The sequence below is a fragment of the Typopeltis vanoorti genome, chromosome 23 (genome assembly GCF_054136105.1).
Source record: "Typopeltis vanoorti isolate ZY-2024b chromosome 23, IOZ_Tvanoo_1.0, whole genome shotgun sequence".
Taxonomy (NCBI): Eukaryota; Metazoa; Arthropoda; class Arachnida; order Uropygi; family Thelyphonidae; genus Typopeltis; species Typopeltis vanoorti.
The window spans coordinates 75,847,613-75,868,351 of record NC_143571.1 but is presented as its reverse complement, the minus strand read 5'-3'; the positions used below and the strand labels follow the sequence as shown (position 1 = coordinate 75,868,351).

General features: G+C 32.4%; 2 protein-coding genes across 4 annotated transcripts in view; one reads left to right on the top strand and one right to left on the bottom strand.

Annotated features, from left to right (window-relative positions):
- LOC150094004 (uncharacterized) overlaps window positions 1-19,382 on the bottom strand; it is a 273,886-nt gene extending 254,504 nt beyond the window's left edge. For both annotated transcript variants that reach the window (XM_090413118.1, XM_090413119.1), the window contains exon 1: window positions 19,369-19,382. The gene's annotated coding sequence lies outside the window, so the exon portion shown is untranslated. The remainder of the gene's footprint in view (window positions 1-19,368) is intronic.
- The window catches only part of LOC150094003 (uncharacterized), a 163,414-nt gene continuing 162,050 nt past the window's right edge, over window positions 19,376-20,739 (top strand). For both annotated transcript variants that reach the window (XM_090413117.1, XM_090413116.1), the window contains exon 1: window positions 19,376-20,535. The gene's annotated coding sequence lies outside the window, so the exon portion shown is untranslated. The remainder of the gene's footprint in view (window positions 20,536-20,739) is intronic.

Here is a 20,739-nt window from a genome sequence, read left to right as displayed (position 1 = left end):
AATAATTTTTAAATTATGATAAAAATATCAAATAAGTTTTATTGTACATTAATTAACCCTGCAGAGGTCGCGACTGATCTGACAGATACAAACAAATTGTTTAATATAAATATTCTTACACATATCCAGTGTATAGTCATGAGTAGCTGCGCATGCATATATTACGAGTGATATTCCACACTGTTTATGCGGTCAGTTTTGGTTTAACACGTGTTATGTAAAGGTTTGTGATAGTAAATTAGATTAAAATAAATTAGATTTGTGATAGTCAGATATAGTAAATTATATCTGAGAGATACCGCGAACCCCGATGTCAGCATAGTATTGGTTTAGTTTATTTATTTACCGTTGAAAATGGCTGGAAAAATATATGGATTGGATAATCCATTAGATGTTGAAGAGATTCAGCGAATGTTACTCGAGTCCGATGATGAGAATGATAGAGTCAAATGCGAAAGTGATATCTGATAGCAAATTGTATCTGAGAGATACCGCGAACTCCGATGTCAGTACAGTATTGGTTTATTTTTTTTTCTTTGTTTCTTTGTTCAATAATTTCTAGATTGTAACTGAAAATAAATAAACCATAATGTATTATATTTGGTGTGTTTTTTTTTTGAGTTTTATCGCATTTTAGCACATACTAGTAATGAATGTATCTCTCAGATACACGCGACCTTCGCTGTAATTGTTTCGACCGCGACCTCCGCAGGGTTGTGTCCACATATCCTCGGCAATTTCTGTAATGTTGGATCAATAGAAGAAGATTATTTATAGAACGTATATGAAATTTAAATAAAAATAATAAAATAAAATTAATAAAACTAGAAAAATGCTTAGCCCGTTCATGGTAGTAATGTACTGTAGGTTTACAATATTTATATAAAGAATTGGACCTCTATTATCACGACACTTTTACACCAAGAGACAACCAAATGAACACATAATTTTGTTTTGTTTAATTTTTGCCAATAAAAATGATTCAATTGAAACCAAAAGTGAATTAAATTTTATTCGAGAAATTCTAGTCGAGAACATCAGATCTCGTCAAATTCCATCCAGCAAGAGCCGAATTATTAATATCACTTTAACTTTAAACTATTTTGTTAAATTTTGCCATAGAAATGGATCGATTTGAACAAAACCAGGTTTCAGTCGATACATTTTAGTGTTTATCCTAAATAAATACTATTTTCATTAAATTCCATTCAGTCGGATGGAGTTATCGCTTCGTATAATTACAAAACGTTTTTGCCAAATTTTGTTCTCAGGTAAGTCAAACTGCGGCACTTAGTGTAAAAGTTTTGCGATAATGGATGTTTTTTTTTTTTTTTTTATTTTTTTAAATGTGACTCTCACTCAATAAAGAAACGAAAATCGAAATGACTGAATAATGTTTTGTAATTCCATATACTGAATTTCACAAAAATTCGTCTGTCTAACCAGAAAGGAATAGCATAAGTCTGGATAGATGGGCTAAGCCAATCAATTTTAAGTGGTTTCAAAATATTTCTTACTATATCTCCATAAATGATATACATTTATTAAATCGATTATATAAAGCCATTAATACCGGAATCTAGAAATTAGATAAAGTTTACATTTATATAAATAAATGATAAGAAGCTATGAGTTTACAACAAGATCCGATTTTTTTTTTTTATTATATGCAGGTCAGACGGGTAGTTCGAGAGAAATCCAAATAAGTGAACATATGCAAGAAACATAACGTTAATTAGCAGTAAACCAAGCTGCTTCATGGAGCTTCAAAAATTATTTTTACATCCATTTTCAGTGCAATAAGACTCAAAGCTTAATCTTCAATTCCATATGGCCCAGAATGTTAAAAGCAATGCATCAACCATATCAACAATGACGTTTTCGCAAATGATATCATTAATATGAATACTAAGTGTTTTTATACAGGAAGTTATTCAGAAAGGTCTTTTTAGTAATGTAAACATCGCTGTACAGTATATAGTTATCTGTTTCAAGTACATATTTTGTTAACTTAATCCTGAAGAAGATCAATAAGTCGGCTAAACCAGTCGATTTAATTATTTTATATTGTTTGTGTGGACATACCTTAATATTGTTCGTGAAGCATGGAAAATAACCACAGAAACTTACCGCCAACTCGACGGTAATAGATTCTTATAAGTGCTTAAACATTTCAAGAAATGCACTTAATATTTCCATTATTTCTGCTAGCTGCAACATGTGTGTGTGTGTGTGTGTGTGTGTGTGTGTGTGTGTGTGTGTGTGTGTGTGTGTGTGTGTGTGTGTGTGTGTGTGTGTGTGTGTGTGTGTGTGTGTGTCTGTGTGTGTGTGTGTGAGAGAGAGAGAGAGAGAGAGAGAGAGAGAGAGAGAGAGAGAATGTCTTATTTGTACATTTTTTTTTTCTTTCTTACATTAAAACAACAGTTATCCGGGAATATTCCTAGTAGTATTTTCTTAATAGACAAACACAAACCTCTCCATAAAATCATGTTCACATGCGTGTTATCCTTCCAAATGTAATGTTAGGGTTTACTGTAATAACTTCTTCAACCCACTGTCGTGCCTGTCATTTCTGATAACGAAGAGAGCCGTGGAGGCTATCTCAAACACAGTTGTCTAATCTGGATTCTGATAACGCACAGATAAAAATGACGAAAGTCGCCGCTATGAATCCACACAGCGGGGGATGAACACCATACCTAAGTACTGTTATAAATAACGTGTTCTTTAATATTCGTATTTCTAACCATAATGTTCCATCATGCGAATTAAATCTGATTAAGAATGAATAATTAACATATACGTAAAGAAATTAATATTTTATTTCATACCCTTCTTAAAAATAACCAAGTAATTTCGATTTTTCTTTACAACACAGCGTGTGGGGGGTTATAATTGTACATTATAAATTCTCACCCCCCCACACTCACATACACTGTTACAAAAACAATGTGAGTCACTTAAAAGTAATCTCACTCATATTAAATACTCTAACCAACACTACAAATATTTGAAATTACACAATATTTCAAAAAAAAAGTAATAACACTGAAATATTTGTTTGTACACACGTTGCGTTGTATTTTTCAATGCAATTATATCACATTATCCCTTCCAAAAAAGTAAAATGAAATATTTTCCAAATCTGTCAACCACAATACATAGTTCATTTCTCCAAAAAATAAAATAAAACGAATAAAAACAAGAAATTGAAAAATAAAAAAGTGGATAACAAAAATAATGAAATATTTACAATTAAATAATTTTCACTGTGGTTAATACGTGTGTTTCTTTTAATTAAAAACAATGAAGTTGCTTCACTGACATTTGTGTTTCAAATCTGTGAGCCACATACGCATTCTAACCTTTTTTTTTCCTTCCTACTCTGTCACAAGTTTAGTATTCAGGTCTCCACCTTGAAGAGTAATCGCCTCAGTATACCTAAAGCAATCAACCAACCAGTAACCAACTGGCTTTTTCCTACTTTATACACTGACCTAGTTTTGAACTATTATCTGTGATAGAGAAAGTCTTGCAAAAATGAGTAGCCAACCTTAAATTTAATCCCCGCAAAGAGAAATCGCGTTTTCTTTCCTTAACGCAGATATATATATATATATATATATATATATATATATATATATATATAGCTAACTTTAACATGACGGGAATCATATTCCATGATCATAATTTATTGGATGAAATCTTTGGCCATATTGGATAAAATATTGTTCATGTACGTGGACAGGAGCTATTTTTATGTATAAATCTAACCGAAAATAAAAAACTGTTGGTGATTTAATCATATATATTTATTTATTTATTTAAATTCCTAGCCTTATTATGCCTATAGCACTGCCACTTAACTTTTATGAAAATACGATGGTGTATGTTGAATATATCTCAAAAATAACGAGCAAAAAAATATTTTCAAGAGGAAAAAAAAACTTGTGCAACTTATAATGTCCTTTTGTTGCTTCTAAACCTTAATAAATGTCTTCATAATATATTTGGTTTTTCTCTGCAGTCTCTTTAAGTAAAAGAAGTTTTAAGAATATGTTTTCCTCTTGCACTCCATGAAATATGATTACCTGAGCAACGGTGCTATTACGCAAATTATAATTGAAGTAAATAAATACTATTACATTAAAACAGCCCATATATAGTTCGAAACTGAGTTTTTTTGCTTTGATTGTATGCTTGCAATATTATTTGTGATTATTTATTTGCTATATAATGTCTCTATTGGCACAAGCTGCCGTTATGCATCGATGTTTTAGTTTTAAACGAGAACCATTTCTCATGACAGGAAATTTTACACCTACTGCAGTAATTTCTCCTCTAAGTTTCCCCTTCAGTGTAATGGAGAGCGCCCGACAAACATTCGGTCTCATCATCAATAAGCATGCGCGTAGTTCCTCACTGCAGTGTTTCAAGTTCAAGGTCACACACGCGCATAGTCAGTACGCACCTACACATACCCTAACAGTTTTGTTTGGATTTTGGCATGCGCAGTTGTTGAATTGGTGGCTCGCGTGAACGGCAGGCGCTGTGCTAACAGAAACTGATGACGGCATTTTGTATATACAGTACAAGACGAATTGCGTTAACGTAGGAAGGCTGACGCAATTCGAAGTACAAGAAATAACCGTGTGTCAACCGTACATGAATTTCGCAGGAAATATTCACATTTACAAATAACTTTAAAATAGTACTTTCAACACCTAATTGAACGTAATATATTAATTTTAAATCTTTTCTTGAAATATTTCAAAACTAATAATGAAAACCTTTTCTGGCAGGTGTCGTAAGAGGGGAAAGAACACACCTAACAACAAGATCTCTGGAATCTGCACCATGCGATATAAATATTGCAGACACAACGTTATCTCGGTATTTCAGTGTTGCTAAATTTTCCACAATGACACAAACAGCACACTTGAAGATAAACAGATGAATGTCAGAGTAGTTTTATAGTTTAATATAAATAAAAACGATGAGAATGTTTTTCCAAACAGACTACTCAAAGATATGCAAATATACCTTTACAAAAATGATCCTGTTTGCGAAAGAGAGAGTCCGGAGGCAGGGAGCATATGACGTACATACAAATATAAGAGTGCCTTTCGTGGTCATATATGTGGAAAATATTGAAAACCGCCTTGGATTTGTAATATTTAAGGGAAGATGGAATCATATTTATTATTAAAACAACACATATGTAGTAGTCTTGACAGTTGAAATTATATTTGGGGAAGGGGGGGGGGGGGCAATGATATCCACTTATTTGGATTGTGTGAGGTAAAGTCCTTTTTTTTTTGGAATATATTGTTGATCTCTTTGTCTACCCCATTTACTTTAGATATATTCCCGCGTTAAGTAATAAATCTGATAATGAAGGACCCACCTAGAATTCGAGTAACTGTAAATGAGAAAAAAATAAATAAAATAAAAAATGAACAGCGGTAATGTCATGATGGAGAGATAACATGGAACAAAAGAAATGCTAGCAACCAAATAATTTTACTTCTGTTTTTTCTCCTTTTTTATTTTTTTATTTTTTATGATGGGCTAGGTAGCTTATAATAATTACCGTATGTGTAAAATCAGGGATCAGTGGACATTTCTTTTATGTTTAGCAAGTACGTTGTAATAATTAATGGTTTTTAGATGGAAAGTATCCGCTTTCAATTATAAATCGTTATCATAAAGCATTCGATATCGTATAAATTTCTTACGATAAACAGTAAGCATGGCATAAAGCCAAATTCTCTCCACCAGTAGATCTGGAAGTTAATGGAAATGCAAGCAAGCAACTCGTCTAAAATTAATGGTGGGCTGAAGTTTTCTAAGTGCTATCAATCAGATTGTGATGACCTGCAAAATATTTGAATAATGCAGAAGATGGCGACAATGAAACTTCTGGTTACAACAAATAAAAAAAAAAAACGACAAATGCTTTACTGGTTCAGAAGGCACAAATCATTAAATATAATGTAATAATAAGAGCGACAGAGAGGAGGGAAGGGTGAGTAATTTGGGGAGCAGTCATCAGATGGCACGAGTTGTTTAAATGGCCATTAGGATAAATCTAAAACCCATGCGTGTGACACTGAATATATTTAAAATATCAGTTGATGTTTAAATATCGACCTTGTTTTGGGTTTACCATTAGAGCGAAAAGCTAAATAAAATTTCAGGAGCCATTTTTTATGATACCTTCAACATTAAATAAAGATTGGAAATCGAGTGACCGGATCAACAGGTATTACGAAATCTTATTCTACAAACCAACCATGACTTGGTCCAGGCACTTCAAGCTTCTAAAAAACAGACCAGGGGTCTCACATCGGAAGGTAAACCTCATCTACCACCTAAAGAATTCCAATTAGAGGGATTCAAACCTGTGGGGGTGACCTGAGCATGACGATCTGTATGGATATAACAGTTAAATTTATATAGGCAGATATGATATTAATATTACATTGCTGTAACGGTTGGTTGTTGTGCCGGAACACAACTAATCCCAGCACGAAGAGCCATTCAATGATCTCCTATTTCTAAGTTCCCTGATATCCTCTGGATATTCAGCCCTTAAATCCAAGTTCTATTCAATGGCCCATGATCAGGACCCTTAACTCCTCAGCACGCACGCACACACACACACACACACAAAAAAAAAAAAAAAAAAAAAAAAAAAACTACTGTCTTGCACTGAGTCACTTATTGCAAGTTCATTATATGTCTCGATATTATAATGACCTATACTGTGTTCTAAGGATAGTCTGTCTATTTATGGGAAAAAAGCTAAGGCACCATGTGAAACTGGATAACTCACTTTCACTTAAAGAGTTATTTCATTTCACAGACATGTGAAATGAAATAACTCTTTAAGTGAAAGAGTTATATCTTCACATCAACAACGGAATTAACGCAAATCTTTTTCAGCCAAAAAGTTCACCATGCTGTTCTTCCGATAACTGAACTTGGAAAATATAAGGCTGCTTTAAAAACATTACTCAAATCAGAAACAATGCAGCTGTTCGAAGTAAGCATGTTGCACTGCATATTTCGAATGGTTCAGTTAGAAAGTCGAAGATCAGATGACTAGAATAGAGCTATCATTGTAACAGTTTATATTTAAAAACGTGGAATTATAGATGAATATCCCTGATGAGTATTCCAGGAAGGATTTTTGAGAGCATATTTGAGAAGAAAATCACTGAAAAGTAAACTGATGAAGAGCAAGTTAAACCAAACAGGGACTGCCAACACCAGATGTTTATTTATGCAAACGGTGAAAAATCATTGAAATATAACCAGAATCTGTGTTTAAATTTAGTAGATCTGAAAACGGCACAGATGATAAAACACTAGGGAAGAATATATTCTAAGTGATAAAGTTATATACTCTAAATGGGATAATAGAGAGAGAGGGGAAATATACAGTATATATTACAAAGCATATCATAGAGTCTTATGACTGATCGTGAGAGGACATTCCACACCACATCAATCTGTCGCTCGGCAGCTCCACGCCAATCTACCTCCAGATTTATTTCAGTTTGTAATGTTTCTATTTTGTTTATGTGTTGTCCGAATAAACCAACCACCTTACCTTGCTTATGAGACTAGCTAACTCATCTTCAGCTTTTTTTTTTCTTTTTCTTTTTACCCTTATAAAGATTCTTCAGGGTCTGGATGGGATTCGAACGCACGTGCGTGGTCGATGATAGTAATTCTGGCCGGATTGTTAATTTTAACTGCAACAACAACCAAGCACGTGTTTTACGTAAGTGCATTTATATACAGCGCAAGGCGAGTTACAACTCATACTCTACAGGGGGATTCGGAATAGTTAACTTGATTATTTTCAGCTAGCACAGCACTTACATGAACTGGTAGATATCTGATGGATTTCTTGCCAAATCTTATTTTCATTTATTTTAAGGGGAAGAGAGAGAGAGAGAGAGAGTATTTGCTGGCAATAGCAGGTACAGTTCTTGATATAGTTCAGTTCGCTACAGCTGGAATATTCGTCATCATGCCCTACCACGAGAATTTTTGGGTTAGTAGAACCTAACGGCAGATATAAGATTCATTTCGTATTCTTTGGCAGAATATGAAAACAAAATTTTAAAAAAATCGATGAATTTATCAATGAATATTTTAAATATTCCTCTTCGCAAAATGTTTATCTATATTGTTCTGCATGTATTTTACAAATATGGCTTCATCAACTTAGATTTTACATAATATCAAGATAAAATAAAAAAAAAACTGTAAATGTGTGTTGTTTTCAGCATGCTACAATGTGGAGATTTATCAGAGTTTATTAACTAAATACAAATTGATGGAATGAGCATACTATATGAATACTAACAGACATTTATAAAATATTTTAATATAGTTACTCATATACCATTTGAAATCAAAGTTGACACAAAGTTTCTACACTGGGTTACTTTGAAATCCAGGTAACCTAGTTCATACAATGTTTCTACAAAACGGCGTTTTAAGTACAAATAATTTTCAAGCCAAACTATTGAATGTTATGTAACTCAAAAAGATCTCTATGTGTGCGCGTCCATTCCAGTAAAATACAGTAGGTGTCAAGATCGCGAAAGTTCAAAAAAAAAAAAAAATTATGGTAAGCAAAAATTTGAGTCGGTGATTCGCATTCAACGAGAATTTTGAGGAATCTATCGTGCTAATCTATCGTGCTATGACAGTGCTGAGAAACGTGTCTGCAGAATGCCAGAGAGTTTCTTTGGATGCCATTTTCCGAACAGATGGTTGTGCAGAATAGATATATGGTCATAACCAATTTCCTGAACTTACATTCTGCGATTTTTTTTTACACCAAATGTAACTTCTTCGCTACAAGAGATAAAATAAGTAAAATTGGTGTTGCAGGTTGGATGTATGACAAATTAAACATTAAACTTGTTTACGTAAAAAAAGTCTTTTTTCACAAAACACTTGATACTTCAAAATGTACTTCTCATTTTCGTACAGCAACAGACATGAATAAGAGTAGCGAATGCTCTTCATACCTAAAGTGGTTAACAGTTGAAAATTGGCTTTCAGAAGTCAGTAAAAGTAAGAAAAGAAAAGAGAAAAAAAAGGTCCAAAAAATCACTAACAAAAAAGGAGAGACATTCTATAAAATGTGCAAAGTTGACTAATAAATTTAAAAATTAAATTAAAATGAAAAATATTAACCTGAAGTAAAATCCCTCAATAAGATATGCTACGAAAACGCCATCAAAGATACGCTTGCAATTCTTAATGTTTAATTCTGTCCTCAAAGCACTGCTTCGTTTCATTCAATAAACATATTCGCGCAATTTCCTTGTCTCCTTGACCCAGGCTAAGTAAATATGTGAGAATTTGAAATGAATAATCTATTTGGTATTCACTACAAGTGTTTATTGAGATTTACTCTGCATTAAATCTGCATCCATGTTTTAAATTTAAAAAAAAAAATCTACTCTAGAGTAAAAGCAAACAGACCAAGATAGATATCTAGTGATTTAAAATAGCTACTTCTGGCACTTAAAATCAGTCCTTTAACTATTTTTTTTTAAAATTTAGACACAGAATTCAATAACCTGCACACCCATGTGCATGGAATTAAAACATATGAAGACTTCAGTTCTTTTAGGCTTTAAAATGGGGCAAACGTAGGCCACACTAAATTATATTAGGGATTCTTTCTCGCAGGTCAACACTGTGTTCTGAGTAAATTCTGTAGGAACATGCTCCTTCGTGTGTTTTGAATGGAGAAATAGAGATTATTAATTAAAAAAAAAACTGGTTGATGGCTTTTCTGCTGAGGTAATTACTGGGCCGTTTAACATCATATTAAACTTCGTTCTCACCTGACATAAACGCATCACATTAATAGCTTCCTCAGTCTAAAAAACTAGATATTCTCTTCCACTCAAGACGTTACTTCACCTATCCAGATACTAACTCTGTACAAATACGAAATACATATTTCGGATGATACACTTAAAATCTCTCTAAAAATTCTTGTTGTCCAGAGGACAACGATTCAGCTGACAAATGATTTTTCCCTCATTGATTTACTTCAACCACAATTTCATACGTAGTAAACTGTTTCCCAACAACTACAGCCTCCAAGTCCTCAAGAAACATTTCAATAAATTTCTTCTTTGTCAATCATCATCTGCACTCCACTCACGGTCCTGATATGCTACAGGTTCTTCTATTTCTCCTGTACGGGATCGATATAAAAACAAAACAAAACAAAATATTAAGACTGGAAAGTGAGAGATTGGGAGTGGAAATGAACAGAAAAAATTCTCCGCACAATTCTCCATCATCCTTCAGACCTGATGGAAAGCATTTCCTTTGAAGAATAGTTGACACACACACAATAAATTTATCTGTAATGTCAAAAATCAACGAAAGACGAAAAGTCAAATTTAAACTTGCATAGTTTACTATAACTATATAAATTAAAATCTACATCAGTTAATAATATCTTTAATTTTTTTTCCTGCAGAATAGATGAAAACATTGGCTTTCTTATCCTTTGCTAGTGCGTGACCAAATGAATGAGAAAAATCTCCGGCGATAGCTTTTAATAATTACAGATCCTCTCAAAAAATCAGAGAAGGCAGTTGTTTACTTACTTTTCCGTGTGATGTCATGTTAAATGCATCTAGTCAATAACTAAAAAGTGTAGTTATACATTTGAGGAGGGCAACAGCACACGACCTCAACTAAAAGGTGAAATACCAGGCACAAATAACTGTACCTTGCTGATTGCAGAAAAGCAGTTTGCAGTCTTAGACCTGTACACATCGTTAACCCATGCCTTATAATTTGCATGCATGGACGGAGCCACTATTTAACTACGTACTCATTTTCTGATACAATAAAAGCAATGATGCACGCCTAAATTTTCACTGACTCGTTAAATGAGCAACTCGAGCAGAAACTTTTCGCAACTGGAATGTCAAACCCTGCTTGATAAACTTACTCACGTATTGATGTTCTGTACCAGAACTTCATACCCAGTTAAACTCTAAGTTTTCTTTTAATAATCAGTTTGTTCTGCAGCTAAACCAATCTCAATGGTCACCTCTTGAAAATAATTTTATCTTTCGCGTACTTCCAAGAAATGCATTTCTTTTTAAATAAGATTCTGTAAACAAATTTCCAAATCTAAAATACACGTAACAAAGAATATACAGATTTGTAAATGTTTTTACTTTCTTTTCGCTTTGGCTTCGACAAAACATTCAGCAATCAAGTTGTCCTATTATCACTCTTACACTCAACTCTTTATGAATCACATCAGATCAAATACCGCATAACACTAGACTAATAAAAGTACGTGTATGCAAACATACATGCACCATTTGTGCAATCCACAAATGCTTGATGCGTTCTAGAATGGCTTGCTTTCGTAATAATTACATTTCTCTTGTATTTAGTTTATACATATTTAATATTTAGTAAATATAATTAATACATATCTCGTGCATTCAATTTACCATTATTAAATCTGTAAGCTCCCGACTGATAGATATCTAAGAATATTCTGTTTTGGGAAGCCAAAACTGTAACTGGATTGATGGACAAAATGTAACTAGCAGAAAGTTGAAATGTATGAAACTGAAGTGAACAGAAAATATTCAGCCGGAATAATGGTGCAAGATGATGAATGATTTGAATTTGTCACCTAAGTGCACGTAGTCAAAGCAAATTGTTGTTGGACTAAGAATGAAGTGGACAAAAATGATCCATGAGTACCAGACTATTGTGCATTTTTGGGTTTTGCTTTTTTATTACCACATCAACATATATTAATACTAATTTTAATATAGTAACATAATAATAACATAAAAATGAATTCACGTATATAAAAATATTTTAAAACCATCTATATCTGATGCGCTGGTTTTGCTACATGATAACTGACGTGCAAGTTAGAGAGGCGGCGAAGTTCTTTTTTATTCACAAACGTAAAATGTGCGAGTCAATTTAATAATAATAATAATAATAATAATAATAATAATTGGTATATTAACTCTCCTGAAGTCAGACTCATCGATTATTTACACTTATAAATTCAAACAATGTTACATACAATGAAAGAAACAGAATTTTTTAAACTAAACTTTTTCTTAAACTAAACTGCAACAAAAATCAAAATAAATAAATAAATAACAGATTTCCAAGATTTAATGTATTTTTTTTATTTAGATCTGGAAGAAATATACTCAACCGCTAACTATAAACAAAAAGTTCTGTGTAATAATAATAATTATTATTATTACACAGAACATTGTGTAAATATAATAATAAATATAATAATAATAATAATAATAATAGGGTGGAATTTTGTGGGAAATTCTCTTTCGTCATTATAAAAACAGAACATCTTATCAGATGCTTGGCCTTGAAGTGATTAGCATTTTTCATCCTTTTGATTAAATATTTTGTAACATTTACAAAGCACTTAATTATTAATTTCGTGTACAGTTGTGTGAAACCCACTAAGGTGTTTCTGTCTGCCTCGTGTGTTCTCTTTGATTGATCACTCGAGACTAGCTTTCACCCCTTTCCCTTTTGCTACGTTAGTAGAAACATAATTCCAGTTTAGCGTCCCCCTCCCACCCTATTTAGTATACAAGTTTTGTTCACTGAAAAAAAAAAATAAATAAATAAACGGTGAAATTGAAATTATCTCATTTACAAGCACGCATATAGCACAAAAAGACACATTTCTTCTTTCAAAACATATGATTGTGTCAACGACGTAATTTGAACTCTCTGAGTATTCTGGCGTCCGAGTGGCTATGCGCTTCGCAACCATATGCTTGGGAAAGGAGTGTCCTGGGCTCGATTCCCGTCGTCGACGTGAGGAGCTAAGGATCTTTCTCTGACATGGCCAAGTTAGCTGGTCTTGGGCGTGAACTGCAGGGTTTTCCTCCCCAGTTTATCTGGGGGTTTTCCTCCCGCAAGCAGGCAAACCGGCCCCGTGAACACACGCAGCTACAGACGTAGGACACACCGGGAGGCATAGGGCTAGCCACCTTATCCTCGGGACGGATATGGCTTAGAAGGGCTAAAGATAGCTCCGTAACAGGCCACTAGGCTAATACCTGAAGGGAAGAAGAAGTATTCTTGCACACATGGCAAATTCCTAATTCCTGGTAAGATGATATACAAATGAATGCTTGGTACATTCCTCTGGTGATCCACTGCACTTCACATTTAACAATGAAAACAAACGAAGAAGCCAAAAAAAAAAAAAAAAGGCGAATAACGCCAATAAATATTTAATGATTCTCCATTAAAAGAATGATTTAATGATTCTCCATTAAAAGAAACAAAACAACACCCACACAGCACACAACGTCAAATAATAGCTCGCATAAGTGAACTGTACGATGTCTATAAGTTAAATTCGTCAGATACCTTTGGTAGATACATTTGGTATATACTGTGTATATACTAACACTAGTCGTAATTAACCAAGATTTAATATATTATTTCGAATATAATGAATCGCTTATGAATATTTAAAATTATATTTAATTAGGATCTGGAAGATTTAAGATATTATCATCCAGGAACAAAAGACTAAATTAGAAGCCTACAAACTATATTCTTCAATCATCTGAAATGAATCCCTTTCATTTTTCTTTCCTATTCACTCATTTATGTTGATTATATGAATAGAACAGTAAATAATGCTGCATAAATGTATTTGAATTCATAACTCAAATTGAAATGGTTAAGAGTGCAGCTCAAAATAAATACTGGCACATCTGAACAATGTATGTGGATTTAATTATGCAGATTTTTTTCCCCATTTATGCTATTGTGGATTCAATTAAGAATATCTTTATATTCATGCTATCTTGTGTGACTTTAAGCTAGTATATTGATTTTATTATTTTAATTAAACCCACTTACGAGGAGAGAATGGGTTTTTCCTTTAGAAATGTTGTCTACAACAAAATACTGAGATAATAAACAGCCTAGAGTTAAAATTCAAGTACACGTCTTGATGTTTTAAAATGACTCATGAATAACAAAACCCATTAGTTCAAAGAGGAAGTTGATTTCTTAGTCTTGCTAATGATACTTTACACTGCACTTCGATGAAATGAACGTTAATGTATGACGGAGCTCAGTTAAACAGAAATATTTCATAGCAAAATACTTACTATCATAAGTAGAAAAGGAAATCTGATTATTCTACTCAATCTGAAAATGTACTTATTACAGATGCTGGAGCATCTGCAATAAGAATACGTCATAGCAAACTGGAAAAACGACTTTAAAAAAAAGAAAAGAAAAATGAATTTATTACATATTTAGGGGAAAAGAAACAGTCCTTTTACAAAACATATATGGTTACATGTATTTAACGTTAACTGATGTTTATTTTTACTTTGGATGCCAAAGTTATTCGGGAGAACCAAAATGGTTAGGGCAACCATACCAAGTGTATTTATGATCTAGTTCTAAACGATGTAATTGTAATAGCAATAATGTAAACTCTTCCTAGAAACCCAGCCTAGCGAATATTTACCAGGTTTCCCGGGATTCGAACGCAAACTAAAATTACACTCCCTCTCCCTTCCTTTACTAAAACAATACACTGATTGATCATATCAAAACAGGCCTCTTGACGGTGGAGAACTGAAGCCTTGGTGCCATTGCATCTGCTTTATTGACACCGTAAAATTATATAACACAGACAAGCAATTATTAAATCATTTAGCACTAAAAAAAGTGCAATGCTTGGATAAGTATAATTGTTAAATTAATATCGCACTGATTTGCTGGATTTAAAGTATTTATTTTCCAATACCGTGCGGAAAATATGATGGCAAACTTATTCATATAAAGGCCTGATATTAAAAATCCATGGTATTTCTACGGCACATTTTATTTAATATTTTTAAATATAATCCTGCATTATATATAATATTTAATAAGATTTATTCGCTTTACTATATATAAATATTTAATGAATATCTCTAAAATTTCTTAAAACTCATAAACTGAAATATATAGATGCCAACTTATAATAATTTAAAATGATTATACTAAATTAACTGGTTATTTTATTTATAAATTATGCACGTAAAAAACAAACATATCTGACTTAGGCGATTCGCTAAAATGCAGCACTGGAAACAGATTATATTACAAATTGATATCTTTTTTAAAAGAATAAATAATTCATTACTTCAATAATTCATGCTTTTTTTTTCTCAAGAACCAATGCGGAAATAATTAGCTATATAAAAAACTGCGTTATTTAAGTAGGTGTGCCAGGGGCAGAACCACTACTCAGCTACAATGCAGCACGAACCTATAGCAAAGAGTCATCTATAATCTTTGGACATTAAGCGTGTACTTTCCTCCTACTATCTGGACTGAGTAATATAATATCATAATACACTGAAATAAATCTTCCCTATGTGTATTTGCAACTATAGAATATCTGCAAAAGTTATCTAACGTATTGCTTACGTAATATCTCGAAAAGCGCCTATTATATATAATGATTTTTTTAAAAAAATGCTTATTTCAACACAGTTGGCACAGTAACTTCTACAGTATTTGCATACCTATTAAATCATTGGTTTCATTTAAGTATAAATATAATATCCATATTTAATGATGTTATATTAACTAACACGATCTAGTAATAAACTTCAGTGTAAAATGGTTACCAAACAGTAATAAACTAGAAATGGCATACGAACCAGTACGGCTTTCCATAGAAAGTATCAGAGGTACAACTACAGCCCTCTATATTAAATTTAAGAGATGAAATACGAAGCTTTCATTTCTGCCTTCCTCTTAAGAGCAAATAAAAATATTTCGCAATAGCATGAAATCGTCTTATTTCCTTGAACATATGTTAGCCTACATAAACGTATTAACACTGATTCATAAAGTATTACGATCGATTAATAATCATTCAGTAACTTCAAAAATTACCTTCCGCAAAATATTCTGAAATATTCCCGAGCACAATATAAACTCCATTGGCAGTGTTAATAATAATAATAATAATAATAATAATAATAATAATAATAATAATAATAATAATAATAATAATAATAATAAATTAAATTTGAAAACTGTCTATTCATTAAAGACCATTAAATATAAAACTTGAAATATTTAATCGTCATAAGCATGACGCAGACGACAAACACTGAATGAATCAACATTCATAAACAGCACACTAAAAATAATAATAATAATAAATCAAGTCTTACCTTACTACATTATAAAAACCATGTAAAATTAAGATCTTTATATAGAAATACGTTGTATTATGCATCAATTTTTATCATACTTTTCAGAAAGAAATGGCCAAATACGCAGACACCATCAAGTAGTTGGAATATGAAATAACATTATATACGGCAGTTTCTGGAGAAGACCACTAGGGCTCTATATGTCTCCCTATATATTTTATTTTACATGAAAAAAAAAAAAATAATATATATATATATATATATATATATAGGGAGACATATAGAGCCCTAGTGGTCTTCTCCATATGTCTCCTCTATATGTCTCCCTATATATTTTATTTTACATGAAAAAAAAAATAATATATATATATATATATATATATATATATATATATATATATATATATATATATATATATATATATATATATATATATATAAAATATATAGGGAGACATATAGAGGAGACATTTTATTTTATATAGGGAGACATATAGGGAGACATTTTATTTTACATGAAAAAAAAAAATAATATATATATATATATATATATATATATATATATATATACATATATATATATATATATATATATATATATATAAAATATATAGGGAGACATATAGAGCCCTGGTGGTCTTCTTATATTCAAGAGTCTTGGGATCACAAATTTTATTTTACTTGAAAAAAAATATATATATATAGGGAGACATATAGAGCCCTAGTGGTCTTCTTATATTCAAGAGTCTTGGGGTCACAAATTTTATTTTACTTGAAAAAAATAATAATAAAATAAAAAATATATATATTCAAGAGTCTTGGGGTCACAAATTTTATTTTACTTGAAAAAAATAAAAATAAAATAAAATATATATATATATTCAAGAGTCTTGGGGTCACAAATTTTCCAATAATTAAGAATATTTTTTTCTCAAATATGTAGTTGAAGAAATAAGTCTTAATAATAAGATTATAATACAAATTCTAGTATTATAATACGGTTTAAAATTACTTATAAAGCGAGTATTTCAACTGTTTTATAAGTCTTAATAATAAGATTATAATCAAATTCTGGTATTATAATACGGTTTAAAATTACTTATAAAGCGAGTATGTCGGCTGTTTTATTATTATCAAGAGTTAATATTCAGGATTTATTTTCATTTTACATTTCATCCCCCCCCCAAAAAAATAATCATAAATTGTATATTAACTTCTTATATATAAAAAAAAATCATTTAAGAATTTTTGGACAGAATTCTCAACAGAACTGACTGTAGAATGTAACGCATATGGGTACATACAAATGATGTACCCATATGCGTTCCGTTCTATAGTCAATTTAGGATTATGAATCTCGTCTCTTATCTATCACGCCGCGGGAATGCACTCAACCTTGGCGATGGGAGAGATTAAAGACTGTTTATCTATTTCCGAAGTAACTAAGACTAAAAGAGTGGTGCCTACTCTTCCCTAGGGGAATGGAATGACATTACAGAATTTAGTTTATTTGTTGAAATTAATTTATGCTAGTTCAAAACTGGTAGGAATATTTAAGAGTTCCTTAATATTTAAGGAATTAAGTTCCTTAATATTTAAGAAATATTTAAGTTTCCTGAAATGCATAATTTGAATCGATATCTTTGTATTAAATCTAAATTGTTGAAAAAAATAACTTCGCGTTAATCTTTTAATGAAATTTATGAACGCATATTGGACGTTAAACGAAGATTTGATGGGCATTAAATGAAGCCGTGAACGATTTTTCATGACAAAAATTCAAACAAGAATTCCAAAGCTTGGTTATAGATACAGGATGGCTTATATGAATAGTTTAGAACTTAATTTAAATCACTGGTTTATATGAAACGACATTGCAGTTACTATTACAATTATCTAAGTTCCTACAAACCTTAAAAACTATCCGGGGAAAAAAAAAAAAAAAAAACGGGAGGAAAAGTTGAATAAAAGAGAAAGTTTTTAAATAGAAGTTGCTTCCATAATCTGCGTATCACTCCAGTGCTACTTGGAGTTCTTTTATCTTTTGCTTTAATGTGAAATTGTGATTATCATGGTAAATTCGTACTTTACCACATCCTTGAGCAAGGATAGCGCACAGAGCGCGCTCTCCAGAATATCCGCAGTGGTAGGTGCATGCTCCGGGGAGCGCATAATGACGTCATGTCACACGTCTCCTGCAAAGCACCCTATAACAAAGTGATGACGTTTTAGGAATATGCGAAGATGTCGATTAGAAATCAATGTCATAACCAATAAGATTTGTAATCAGATTCATCTGAGACTTTCTATTCAATAATTGTTTCCTGAAACGACAGAATGAGTAAGAAAAACAACAATTAAAAAAAAAAAGAAAAGCAATGTAGGAGTACGAGTGATTTTTAGCCTCGTAAAAGTTTTATTTAACATTCGAAAGCATTTTCAGAAAGTAAAAACTACTTCTAGAGAACTTAGGGACTTAAATTTCAAGTTAAATTTGATCTTTTTAATCTCTCTCTTAGAAAATTCTTCTGTTTTTGGAAAGTGCGCATCAGAGGAGAAGATGGCGACGCGCAATTGGAAAGTGCGCGTTTTCTTCTTTCCAAAGGTCATTCGACATTAAAATAATTCTTTCCAAAATAACACATTCGTTCAATCTACTTTAAAATCTGTTGGGTTAAACGTTTTCGTAACATTTAAGATGTTTGGTTAATCGGAATTAATTAGTAGAGATTTTCTTCAGGAATGGAGGGGGAAAAAATCACACAACAAAACTGATTCTTTCTTTCTCTTCGGCTGATCGACAAGGACCATAAAACACATTGACGATTTTCCCATATGTCATCGAAAAATTTCCCTCAAAAACATCCACATAGAAACCGATGATGAAATACACCCGAAGTTAATATGGAGCGAAGATGGCGCAGACTCTGTGTCGTATCGGAGTTTCCTACAACAATTCCAAATATCTTCTTTTCGTATTAGACATAGAATTCAACGTAACGAACTAAAACGAAGCAAAAAAGTTAACGATGAGGCTGAATTTTGAAGGACAAAAAAAAAGGGGGATTGTAGATTACAAGATAGTAACACTTACCTGTTATGTTTATTGATAACGTCTTCAATGAGCCGGCGAAATTCGACCTCTCGTAGCGCAAGAAGTTATCTGTTGACTCAGGATGGGCACAGTGCGGACGAGGCCACAGGTATCCGTTGCCTCACTTAAACCAAACTTGTGAGGATACTGCGTCAGTTCTCCAACGTCTGCACCTACCTTCCCCGGTCGCCCACTTAATAGAGAATGCGCTATATCACGTTAGCATTTCGTCATGCTGTATCTGTCCTACGTTTTGTTTACAAGCGGCGGCGCTACGTTCCGATTTCGTCCGTCCTCCGCCGATCATCGGAGTTTTACGGGAAAGGTGAGAAAGGACGGAGATGGTTGCCTAGATCTTTTCATTTGCTGCCTTTCCTCTTTTTTTAAAAAATGTATTTTTGATGATTGTTCTTCTAAATCGTTCAACTCAATTCGTTTTTTATTGTTTTTAACTGTAAAGCATTGAACGCAATGTTACTGAAAAACTTCGTTGTTATGAGGACCTGGAATGGACGGAACTGCGTCATCAACCACAATGATACGTTGCGAAAACAAGAAAAGCGACAGATAACTGGCTGAGTTTTCTCTCATTAGGATCATAAGAGTGGCTTGCATCACCTGCCTGGAATGAGATATCGAACTGACAAAAGTAACTGAGTGGTGTTTTTGCGGCTAAAACATCGGGCAGTTGAATACTGACAACTGCGTCACAGACACGCTGCTAGGTTTCTTTGATTATTAGGGTCACGTGGATGGGCAATATGCCAACGAGCAGCTTCAGCCAAGAGCACGTGTAAATGCTACTGTGCCTGTGTATGCCTGAGTATGCGCACGCACCTTTTCCAGGGAATAACAGCGATGTTCGCATACAATAAAAAAAGAGAAAAGTCCAACCAAAAACTGCAACGCTGAAATTCCTGAGAATTATCGACTGTTTCGCTTTATAATAGCGTTTCCAAAAGAAGTTCATTTATCTAACTGATTAATTCTTTCTTGAAAACAAGAAGCAATTTGTTAATTGGAAATATGCACAAAATCATCAGAAGCACTAAAAATAAAAACTTATCTCATTACGAAGACATATCACAAGTTGCGGTTTGCAGCAGACGACTAAAGCTCTTAGTATTCAGTGTTCAGCGCAAATCCGGGAGTTTCTGCATTGGTTAGGTAACAGCTACCATATGTTTAATTTTCAAAAATTAACATAAGTAAATTATAATTAGCAAAGTTTATATAAATATATTAATAATTATTATACTATAAGCTGTCGTGTAGCAATACCGCTTTTATGAAGATGTATTAATGTAAGATATATGCATCTATTAATATGTTTTTTTTTTTTTTTTTTTGATTATCGGTAAACATCATAAT